Below are 10,269 nucleotides of genomic sequence, written 5' to 3'. Positions count from 1 at the left end.
AACGTCCGTTATTTTATAGTAAATTTCTGTAATTTAACGTCCGTTATTTTATACTAAATTTCTGTAATTTAACGTCCATTATTTTAGACTAAATTTCTGTATTTTAACATCTGTTATTTTATAGTAAATTTGTGTAATTTAACGTCCATTATTTTATTGTAAATTTCTGTAACTTAACGTAAGTTATTGTATAGTAAATTTCTGTAATTTAAAGTCTGTTATTTTATTCTAAATTTAACAGCCGTTAAATTACAGACATTTTCTGCAAGATAACAACTGTTAACTGCCTTTATTTAATGTTTTTAAAACCATTAAAAAATATATATATTTTTTTTTACAGTGTACGATTTGCTTACCCCCCAATGACGGTTTGATTTAGGGGCGGGGTTTAGGGGCCACTTTTCCTTTTTAACATCGTACATTTTCATACGACTGAACTCGTGAATTCGTACAAATTAGCCATTAAACTGACAAAACGCAAAAACTGACAAATACAGCAAAATGAAAGTCCAAGGCACTCGAAAAATGCGTAAATAATATTTATATTTTTAGTGCTTTGGACTTACTTTTGCTGTTTATTCTGATGAATCCTTTACCCAAAGAGCACCAACACATTATTAGGCTACCCCTGAGCACTTTCTTTGTAAAATAGTTAAGTTTCCTCGTAAGATTAGGCTGCTTCCATCATACGGCACTGTATTTATTACAATGAGCTCTTATCATGATCAACTAATATTTTCAGCCAAAAAATGGAAACGTTTATAGGTTTTGCCTTTTCGATTACACAACAAAATCGTTTTGCTGGGACTAAAAATGCATAAAGTTTTTGAAAATGCAATTATTAGCTACGTTTACATCTACCTTTTTTATGTGCATTTTGGCTATGCGCATTAAAAAAATCGGTTGATGTAAATGCCAAGATGCACATAAATTTTGTAAATGCGCATAAAAAAACATGCGTATAACTGGGTAGGATAAACTTTTTATTCAATAAGAAAAGATGCGCATAAACTACAATGGAAACACTTTTACTGAACAAATTCCAGTATGCGCATTAAAAAAATGTCAAAGATCACGTGATGATAAAAGTGTGTGTGAATGGACAAACCAGCAGGCTGAGCACATTGTAAAACATCTGAAATGTTGTTTAGGTCATTCTAAAACACCTGAACTGTTTCAGTAGTAGTGTTATTATAGTATTAACTAGATATTAAAGTTTGAGGACAAACTTTATGGTGGCTTGAAAAGCAGAGTCTGAATTAGCATGTTACTAGCATGAATTAGCAAGTAACTAGCATGATTCTAACATAAATTAGCATGTAACTAGCATGATTCTAGCATGAATTAGCATGTTACTAGCATGTTTCTAGCATGAATTAGCATGATTCTAGCATGAATTAGCATGTTACTAGCATGTTTCTAGCATGAGTTAGCATGTTACTAGCATGTTTCTAGCATGAATTAGCATGTTACTAGCATGATTCTAGCATGAATTAGCACGTTACTAGCATGTTTCTAGCATGAATTAGCATGTTACTAGCATGTTTCTAGCATGATTTAGCATGTTATTAGCATGATTCTAGCATGAATTAGCATGTTTCTAGCATGAATTAGCATGTTATTAGCATGATTCTAGCATGAATTAGCATGTTATTAGCATGATTCTAGCATGAATTAGCATGTTACTAGTATGATTCTAGCATGGATTAGCATGTTACTAGCATGATTTTAGCATGGATTAGCATGTTACTAGCATGATTCTAGCATGAATTAGCATGTAACTAGCATGATTCTAGCATGAATTAGCATGTTACTAGCATGTTTCTAGCATGAATTAGCATGTTATTAGCATGATTCTAGCATAAATAAGCATGTTACTAGCATGTTTCTAGCATGAATTAGCATGTTACTAGCATGTTTCTAGCATGAATTAGCATGTTACTAGCATGATTCTAGCATGAATTAGCATGTTACTAGCATGTTTCTAGCATGAATTAGCATGTTACTAGCATGATTCTAGCATGAATTAGCATGTTACTAGCATGATTCTAGCATGAATTAGCATGTTACTAGCATGATTCTAGCATGAATTAGCATGTTACTAGTATGATTCTAGCATGGATTAGCATGTTACTAGCATGATTCTAGCATGGATTAGCATGTTACTAGCATGATTCTAGCATGAATTAGCATGTTACTAGCATGATTCTAGCATGAATTAGCATGTTACTAGCATGTTTCTAGCATGAATTAGCATGTTACTAGCATGATTCTAGCATGAATTAGCATGTTACTAGCATGATTCTAGCATGAATTAGCATGTTATTAGCATGATTCTAGCATGTTACTAGCATGATTCTAGCATGAATTAGCATGTTACTAGCATGATTCTAGCATGGATTAGCATGTAACTAGCATGATTCTAGCATGAATTAGCATGTTACTAGCATGTTTCTAGCATGAATTAGCATGTTATTAGCATGATTCTAGCATGAATAAGCATGTTACTAGCATGTTTCTAGCATGAATTAGCATGTTACTAGCATGTTTCTAGCATGAATTAGCATGTTACTAGCATGATTCTAGCATGAATTAGCATGTTACTAACATGATTCTAGCATGAACTAGCATGTTACTAGCATGTTTCTAGCATGAATTAGCATGTTACTAGCATGATTCTAGCATGAATTAGCATGTTATTAGCATGATTCTAGCATGAATTAGCATGTTACTAGCATGATTTTAGCATGAATTAGCATGTTACTAGCATGTTTCTAGCATGAATTAGCATGTTACTAGCATGATTCTAGCATGTATTAGCATGTTACTAGCATGATTCTAGCATGAATTAGCATGTTACTAGCATGATTCTAGCATGAATCACATAAAACATTTTAGCATGTTTTATGTGAAGCTGCTTTGACACAATCTACATTGTATAAGCGCTATACAAATAAAGGTGAATTGAATTGAATTGAATGAATTAGCATGTTACTAGCATGATTCTAGCATGAATTAGCATGTTACTAGCATGACTCTAGCATGGATTAGCATGTTACTAGCATGATTCTAGCATGGATTAGCATGTTACTAGCATGATTCTAGCATGAATTAGCATGTTACTAGCATGTTTCTAGCATGAATTAGCATGTTACTAGCATGTTACTAGCATGTTTCTAGCATGAATTAGCATGTTACTAGCATGTTTCTAGCATGAATTAGCATGTTGTTAGCATGATTCTAGCATGAATTAGCATGTTTCTAGCATGAATTAGCATGTAACTAGCATGATTCTAGCATTAATTAGCATGTAACTAGCATGTTACTAGCATGATTCTAGCATGAATCAGCTTGTTTCTAGCAGGAATTAGCATGTTGTTAGCATGATTCTAGCATGAATTAGCATGTTACTAGCATGACTAGCATGTCACTATCGTGTTGCTAGCACCTTTCTAGCAAGATTAGCATGTCAGTAGGATGTTAAAACTGTTAGCGTGTGTTAGAATAGCTAGTCACAGTCTCTGGGACAGTTGCTAGGGTGCTGAAATTGGTTGCTAGGGAGTGGCTAGTAAGTTTAAAGGTAATCAGTGATTGGCTGCTGGCTAGACTGAGTTGAATGAGGCCAGACTCTAGTCTGTAGGACAGTCTGATGCAGAGTTATGAGCTCACAAAGGTTGATCCAATGTTAAGTAAATGGGAGTCTTTTACAATGGAAGTCTATGGGACAGTTGCTAGGGTGCTGTAAGTGGTTGCTAGGGAGTGGCTAGTAAGTTAAAAAGTCATCAGTTATTGGCTGCTGGCTAGACTGAGTTAAATGAGTCCAGTAAGAAGTCTGTAGGACAGTCTGATGCAGAGTTATGAGCTCACAAAGTTTGACCCAATGTTAAGTCAATGGGACTTTTGGGATTTTTCTGGGTCGTTTTTCGGAAAACCCAAGGTCGGATCAGTTAGAAAAGATATAGCAACCCGAGTCAGACCAGTTTGAAGGTTTGACGAAAGTTTGAAGTATGTAGCTTGAAAGGCCTCGGAGGAGATACACTTAGAAATTAGTCTCAGAAGAATAAGAAGAAGAAGAAGAAGAAGAAGAAGAAGAACTAGATATTAAAGTTTGAGGACAAACTTTATGGTGGCTTGAAAAGCCGAGTCTGAATTAGCATGTTACTAGCATGAATTAGCAAGTAACTAGCATGATTCTAACATAAATTAGCATGTAACTAGCATGATTCTAGCATGAATTAGCATGTTACTAGCATGTTTCTAGCATGAATTAGCATGATTCTAGCATGAATTTGCATGTTACTAGCATGTTACTAGCATGTTTCTAGCATGAGTTAGCATGTTACTAGCATGTTTCTAGCATGAATTAGCATGTTACTAGCATGATTCTAGCATGAATTAGCATGTTACTAGCATGTTTCTAGCATGAATTAGCATGTTACTAGTATGTTTCTAGCATGATTTAGCATGTTATTAGCATGATTGTAGCATGAATTAGCATGTTTCTAGCATGAATTAGCATGTTATTAGCATGATTCCAGCATGAATTAGCATGTTACTAGCATGATTCTAGCATGAATTAGCATGTTACTAGCATGTTTCTAGCATGAATTAGCATGTTACTAGCATGATTCTAGCATGAATTAGCATGTTACTAGCATGAATTAGCATGCTATTAGCATGAATTAGCATGTTTCTAGCATGATTCTAGCATGAATTAGCATGTTACTAGCGTGATTCTAGCATGAATTAGCATGTTACTAGCATGATTCTAGCATGGATTAGCATGTAACTAGCATGATTCTAGCATGAATTAGCATGTTACTAGCATGTTTCTAGCATGAATTAGCATGTTATTAGCATGATTCTAGCATGAATTAGCATGTTACTAGCATGATTCTAGCATGATTTAGCATGTTACTAACATGTTTCTAGCATGAATTAGCATGTTACTAGCATGATTCTAGCATGAATTAGCATGTTACTAGCATGTTTCTAGCATTAATTAGCATGTTACTAGCATGTTTCTAGCATGAATTAGCATGTTATTAACATGATTCTAGCATGAATTAGCATGTTATTAGCATGATTCTAGCATGAATTAGCATGTTACTAGCATGATTCTAGCATGAATTAGCATGTTACTAGCATGTTTCTAGCATGAATTAGCATGTTATCAGCATGATTCTAGCATGAATTAGCATGTTACTAGCATGATTCTAGCATGAATTAGCATTTTACTAGCATGATTCTAGCATGAATTAGCATGTTACTAGCATGACTCTAGCATGGATTAGCATGTTACTAGCATGTTTCTAGCATGAATTAGCATGTTACTAGCATGTTTCTAGCATGAATTAGCATGTTACTAGCATGATTCTAGCATGAATTAGCATGTTACTAGCATGTTTCTAGCATGAATTAGCATGTTACTAGCATGATTCTAGCATGAATTAGCATGTTACTAGCATGATTCTAGCATGAATTAGCATGTTATTAGCATGATTCTAGCATGAATTAGCATGTTGCTAGCATGAATTAGCATGTTACTAGTATGATTCTAGCATGTTACTAAAATGTTTCTAGCATGAATTAGCATGTTACTAGCATGTTTCTAGCATGAATTAGCATGTTGTTAGCATGATTCTAGCATGAATTAGCATGTTTCTAGCATGAATTAGCATGTAACTAGCATGATTCTAGCATTAAATAGCATGTAACTAGCATGTTACTAGCATGATTCTAGCATGAGTCAGCCTGTTTTTAGCATGAATTTGCATGTTGTTAGCATGATTCTAGCATGAATTAGCATGTTACTAGCATGATTCTAGCATGAATTAGCATGTTACTAGCATGATTCTAGCATGAATTAGCATGTTACTAGCATGATTCTAGCATGAATTAGTATGTTACTAGCATGATTCTAGCATGGATTAGCATGTTACTAGCATGATTCTAGCATGAATTAGCATGTTACTAGCATGAATTAGCATGTTACTAGCATGATTCTAGCATGTTACTAGCATGTTTCTAGCATGTTACTAGCATGTTACTAGCATGTTTCTAGCATGAATTAGCATGTTGTTAGCATGATTCTAGCATGAATTAGCATGTTTCTAGCATGGATTAGCATGTAACTAGCACGATTCTAGCATTAATTAGCATGTAACTAGCATGTTACTAGCATGATTCTAGCATGAATCAGCTTGTTTCTAGCATGAATTAGCATGTTGTTAGCATGATTCTAGCATGAATTAGCATGTTACTAGCATGACTAGCATGTCACTATCATGTTGCTAGCACCTTTCTAGCAAGATTAGCATGTCAGTAGGATGTTAAAACTGTTAGCGTGTGTTAGAATAGCTAGTCACAGTCTATGGGACAGTTGCTAGGGTGCTGAAATTGGTTGCTAGGGAGTGGCTAGTAAATTTAAAGGTAATCAGTGATTGGCTGCTGGCTAGACTGAGTTGAATGAGGCCAGACTCTAATCTGTAGGACAGTCTGATGCAGAGTTATGAGCTCACAAAGGTTGATCCAATGTTAAGTAAATGGGAGTCTTTTACAATGGAAGTCTATGGGACAGTTGCTAGGGTGCTGTAAGTGGTTGCTAGGGAGTGGCTAGTAAGTTAAAAAGTCATCAGTTATTGGCTGCTGGCTAGACTGAGTTAAATGAGTCCAGTTAGAAGTCTGTAGGACAGTCTGATGCAGAGTTATGAGCTCACAAAGTTTGACCCAATGTTAAGTCAATGGGACTTTTGGGATTTTTCTGGGTCGTTTTTCGGAAAACCCAAGGTCGGATCAGTTAGAAAAGATATAGCAACCCGAGTCAGACCAGTTTGAAGGTTTGACGAAAGTTTGAAGTATGTAGCTTGAAAGGCCTAGGAGGAGATACACTTAGAAATTAGTCTCAGAAGAAGAAGAAGAAGAAGAAGAATAACTAGATATTAAAGTTTGAGGACAAACTTTATGGTGGCTTGAAAAGCCGAGTCTGAATTAGCATGTTACTAGCATGAATTAGCAAGTAACTAGCATGATTCTAACATAAATTAGCATGTTACTAGCATGAATTAGCATGTTATTAGCATGATTCTAGCATGAATTAGCATGTTACTAGCATGATTCTAGCATGATTTAGCATGTTACTAACATGTTTCTAGCATGAATTAGCATGTTACTAGCATGATTCTAGCATGAATTAGCATGTTACTAGCATGTTTCTAGCATTAATTAGCATGTTACTAGCATGTTTCTAGCATGAATTAGCATGTTATTAACATGATTCTAGCATGAATTAGCATGTTATTAGCATGATTCTAGCATGAATTAGCATGTTACTAGCATGATTCTAGCATGAATTAGCATGTTACTAGCATGTTTCTAGCATGAATTAGCATGTTATCAGCATGATTCTAGCATGAATTAGCATGTTACTAGCATGATTCTAGCATGAATTAGCATTTTACTAGCATGATTCTAGCATGAATTAGCATGTTACTAGCATGACTCTAGCATGGATTAGCATGTTACTAGCATGTTTCTAGCATGAATTAGCATGTTACTAGCATGTTTCTAGCATGAATTAGCATGTTACTAGCATGATTCTAGCATGAATTAGCATGTTACTAGCATGTTTCTAGCATGAATTAGCATGTTACTAGCATGATTCTAGCATGAATTAGCATGTTACTAGCATGATTCTAGCATGAATTAGCATGTTATTAGCATGATTCTAGCATGAATTAGCATGTTGCTAGCATGAATTAGCATGTTACTAGTATGATTCTAGCATGTTACTAGCATGTTTCTAGCATGAATTAGCATGTTACTAGCATGTTTCTAGCATGAATTAGCATGTTGTTAGCATGATTCTAGCATGAATTAGCATGTTTCTAGCATGAATTAGCATGTAACTAGCATGATTCTAGCATTAAATAGCATGTAACTAGCATGTTACTAGCATGATTCTAGCATGAGTCAGCCTGTTTTTAGCATGAATTTGCATGTTGTTAGCATGATTCTAGCATGAATTAGCATGTTACTAGCATGATTCTAGCATGAATTAGCATGTTACTAGCATGATTCTAGCATGAATTAGCATGTTACTAGCATGATTCTAGCATGAATTAGTATGTTACTAGCATGATTCTAGCATGGATTAGCATGTTACTAGCATGATTCTAGCATGAATTAGCATGTTACTAGCATGAATTAGCATGTTACTAGCATGATTCTAGCATGTTACTAGCATGTTTCTAGCATGTTACTAGCATGTTACTAGCATGTTTCTAGCATGAATTAGCATGTTGTTAGCATGATTCTAGCATGAATTAGCATGTTTCTAGCATGGATTAGCATGTAACTAGCACGATTCTAGCATTAATTAGCATGTAACTAGCATGTTACTAGCATGATTCTAGCATGAATCAGCTTGTTTCTAGCATGAATTAGCATGTTGTTAGCATGATTCTAGCATGAATTAGCATGTTACTAGCATGACTAGCATGTCACTATCATGTTGCTAGCACCTTTCTAGCAAGATTAGCATGTCAGTAGGATGTTAAAACTGTTAGCGTGTGTTAGAATAGCTAGTCACAGTCTATGGGACAGTTGCTAGGGTGCTGAAATTGGTTGCTAGGGAGTGGCTAGTAAATTTAAAGGTAATCAGTGATTGGCTGCTGGCTAGACTGAGTTGAATGAGGCCAGACTCTAATCTGTAGGACAGTCTGATGCAGAGTTATGAGCTCACAAAGGTTGATCCAATGTTAAGTAAATGGGAGTCTTTTACAATGGAAGTCTATGGGACAGTTGCTAGGGTGCTGTAAGTGGTTGCTAGGGAGTGGCTAGTAAGTTAAAAAGTCATCAGTTATTGGCTGCTGGCTAGACTGAGTTAAATGAGTCCAGTTAGAAGTCTGTAGGACAGTCTGATGCAGAGTTATGAGCTCACAAAGTTTGACCCAATGTTAAGTCAATGGGACTTTTGGGATTTTTCTGGGTCGTTTTTCGGAAAACCCAAGGTCGGATCAGTTAGAAAAGATATAGCAACCCGAGTCAGACCAGTTTGAAGGTTTGACGAAAGTTTGAAGTATGTAGCTTGAAAGGCCTAGGAGGAGATACACTTAGAAATTAGTCTCAGAAGAAGAAGAAGAAGAATAACTAGATATTAAAGTTTGAGGACAAACTTTATGGTGGCTTGAAAAGCCGAGTCTGAATTAGCATGTTACTAGCATGAATTAGCAAGTAACTAGCATGATTCTAACATAAATTAGCATGTTACTAGCATGATTCTAGCATGAATTAGCATGTTACTAGCATGTTTCTAGCATTAATTAGCATGTTACTAGCATGTCTTTAGCATGAATTAGCATGTTATTAGCATGATTCTAGCATGAATTAGCATGATTCTAGCATGAATTAGCATGTTACTAGCATGATTCTAGCATAAATTAGCATGAATTAGCATGTTACTAGCATGATTCTAGCATGAATTAGCATGTTATTAGCATGATTCTAGCATGTTACTAGCATGATTCTAGCATGAATTAGCATGTTACTAGCATGATTCTAGCATGAATTAGCATGTTACTAGCATGATTCTAGCATGAATTAGCATGTTACTAGCATGTTTCTAGCATGAATTAGCATGTTACTACCATGATTCTAGCATGAATTAGCATGTTACTAGCATGTTTCTAGCATGAATTAGCATATTATTAGCATGATTCTAGCATGAATCAGCATGTTTCTAGCATGAATTAGCATGTTATTAGCATGATTCTAGCATGAATTAGCATGTTACTAGCATGATTCTAGCATGGATTAGCATGTTACTAGCATGATTCTAGCATGAATTAGCATGTTACTAGCATGTTTCTAGCATGAATTAGCATGTTACTAGAATGATTCTAGCATGTTACTAGCATGTTTCTAGCATGAATTAGCATGTTACTAGCATGTTTCTAGCATGAATTAGCATGTTGTTAGCATGATTCTAGCATGAATTAGCATGTTTCTAGCATGAATTAGCATGTAACTAGCATGATTCTAGCATTAATTAGCATGTAACTAGCATGTTACTAGCATGATTCTAGCATGAATCAGCTTGTTTCTAGCATGAATTAGCATGTTGTTAGCATGATTCTAGCATGAATTAGCATGTTACTAGCATGACTAGCATGTCACTATCGTGTTGCTAGCACCTTTCTAGCAAGATTAGCATGTCAGTAGGATGTTAAAACTGTTAGCGTGTGTTAGAATAGCTAGTCACAGTCTCTG

The sequence above is a fragment of the Danio aesculapii genome, chromosome 22 (genome assembly GCF_903798145.1).
Source record: "Danio aesculapii chromosome 22, fDanAes4.1, whole genome shotgun sequence".
Lineage (NCBI taxonomy): Eukaryota > Metazoa > Chordata > Actinopteri > Cypriniformes > Danionidae > Danio > Danio aesculapii.
This window is presented reverse-complemented; position numbering follows the sequence as displayed.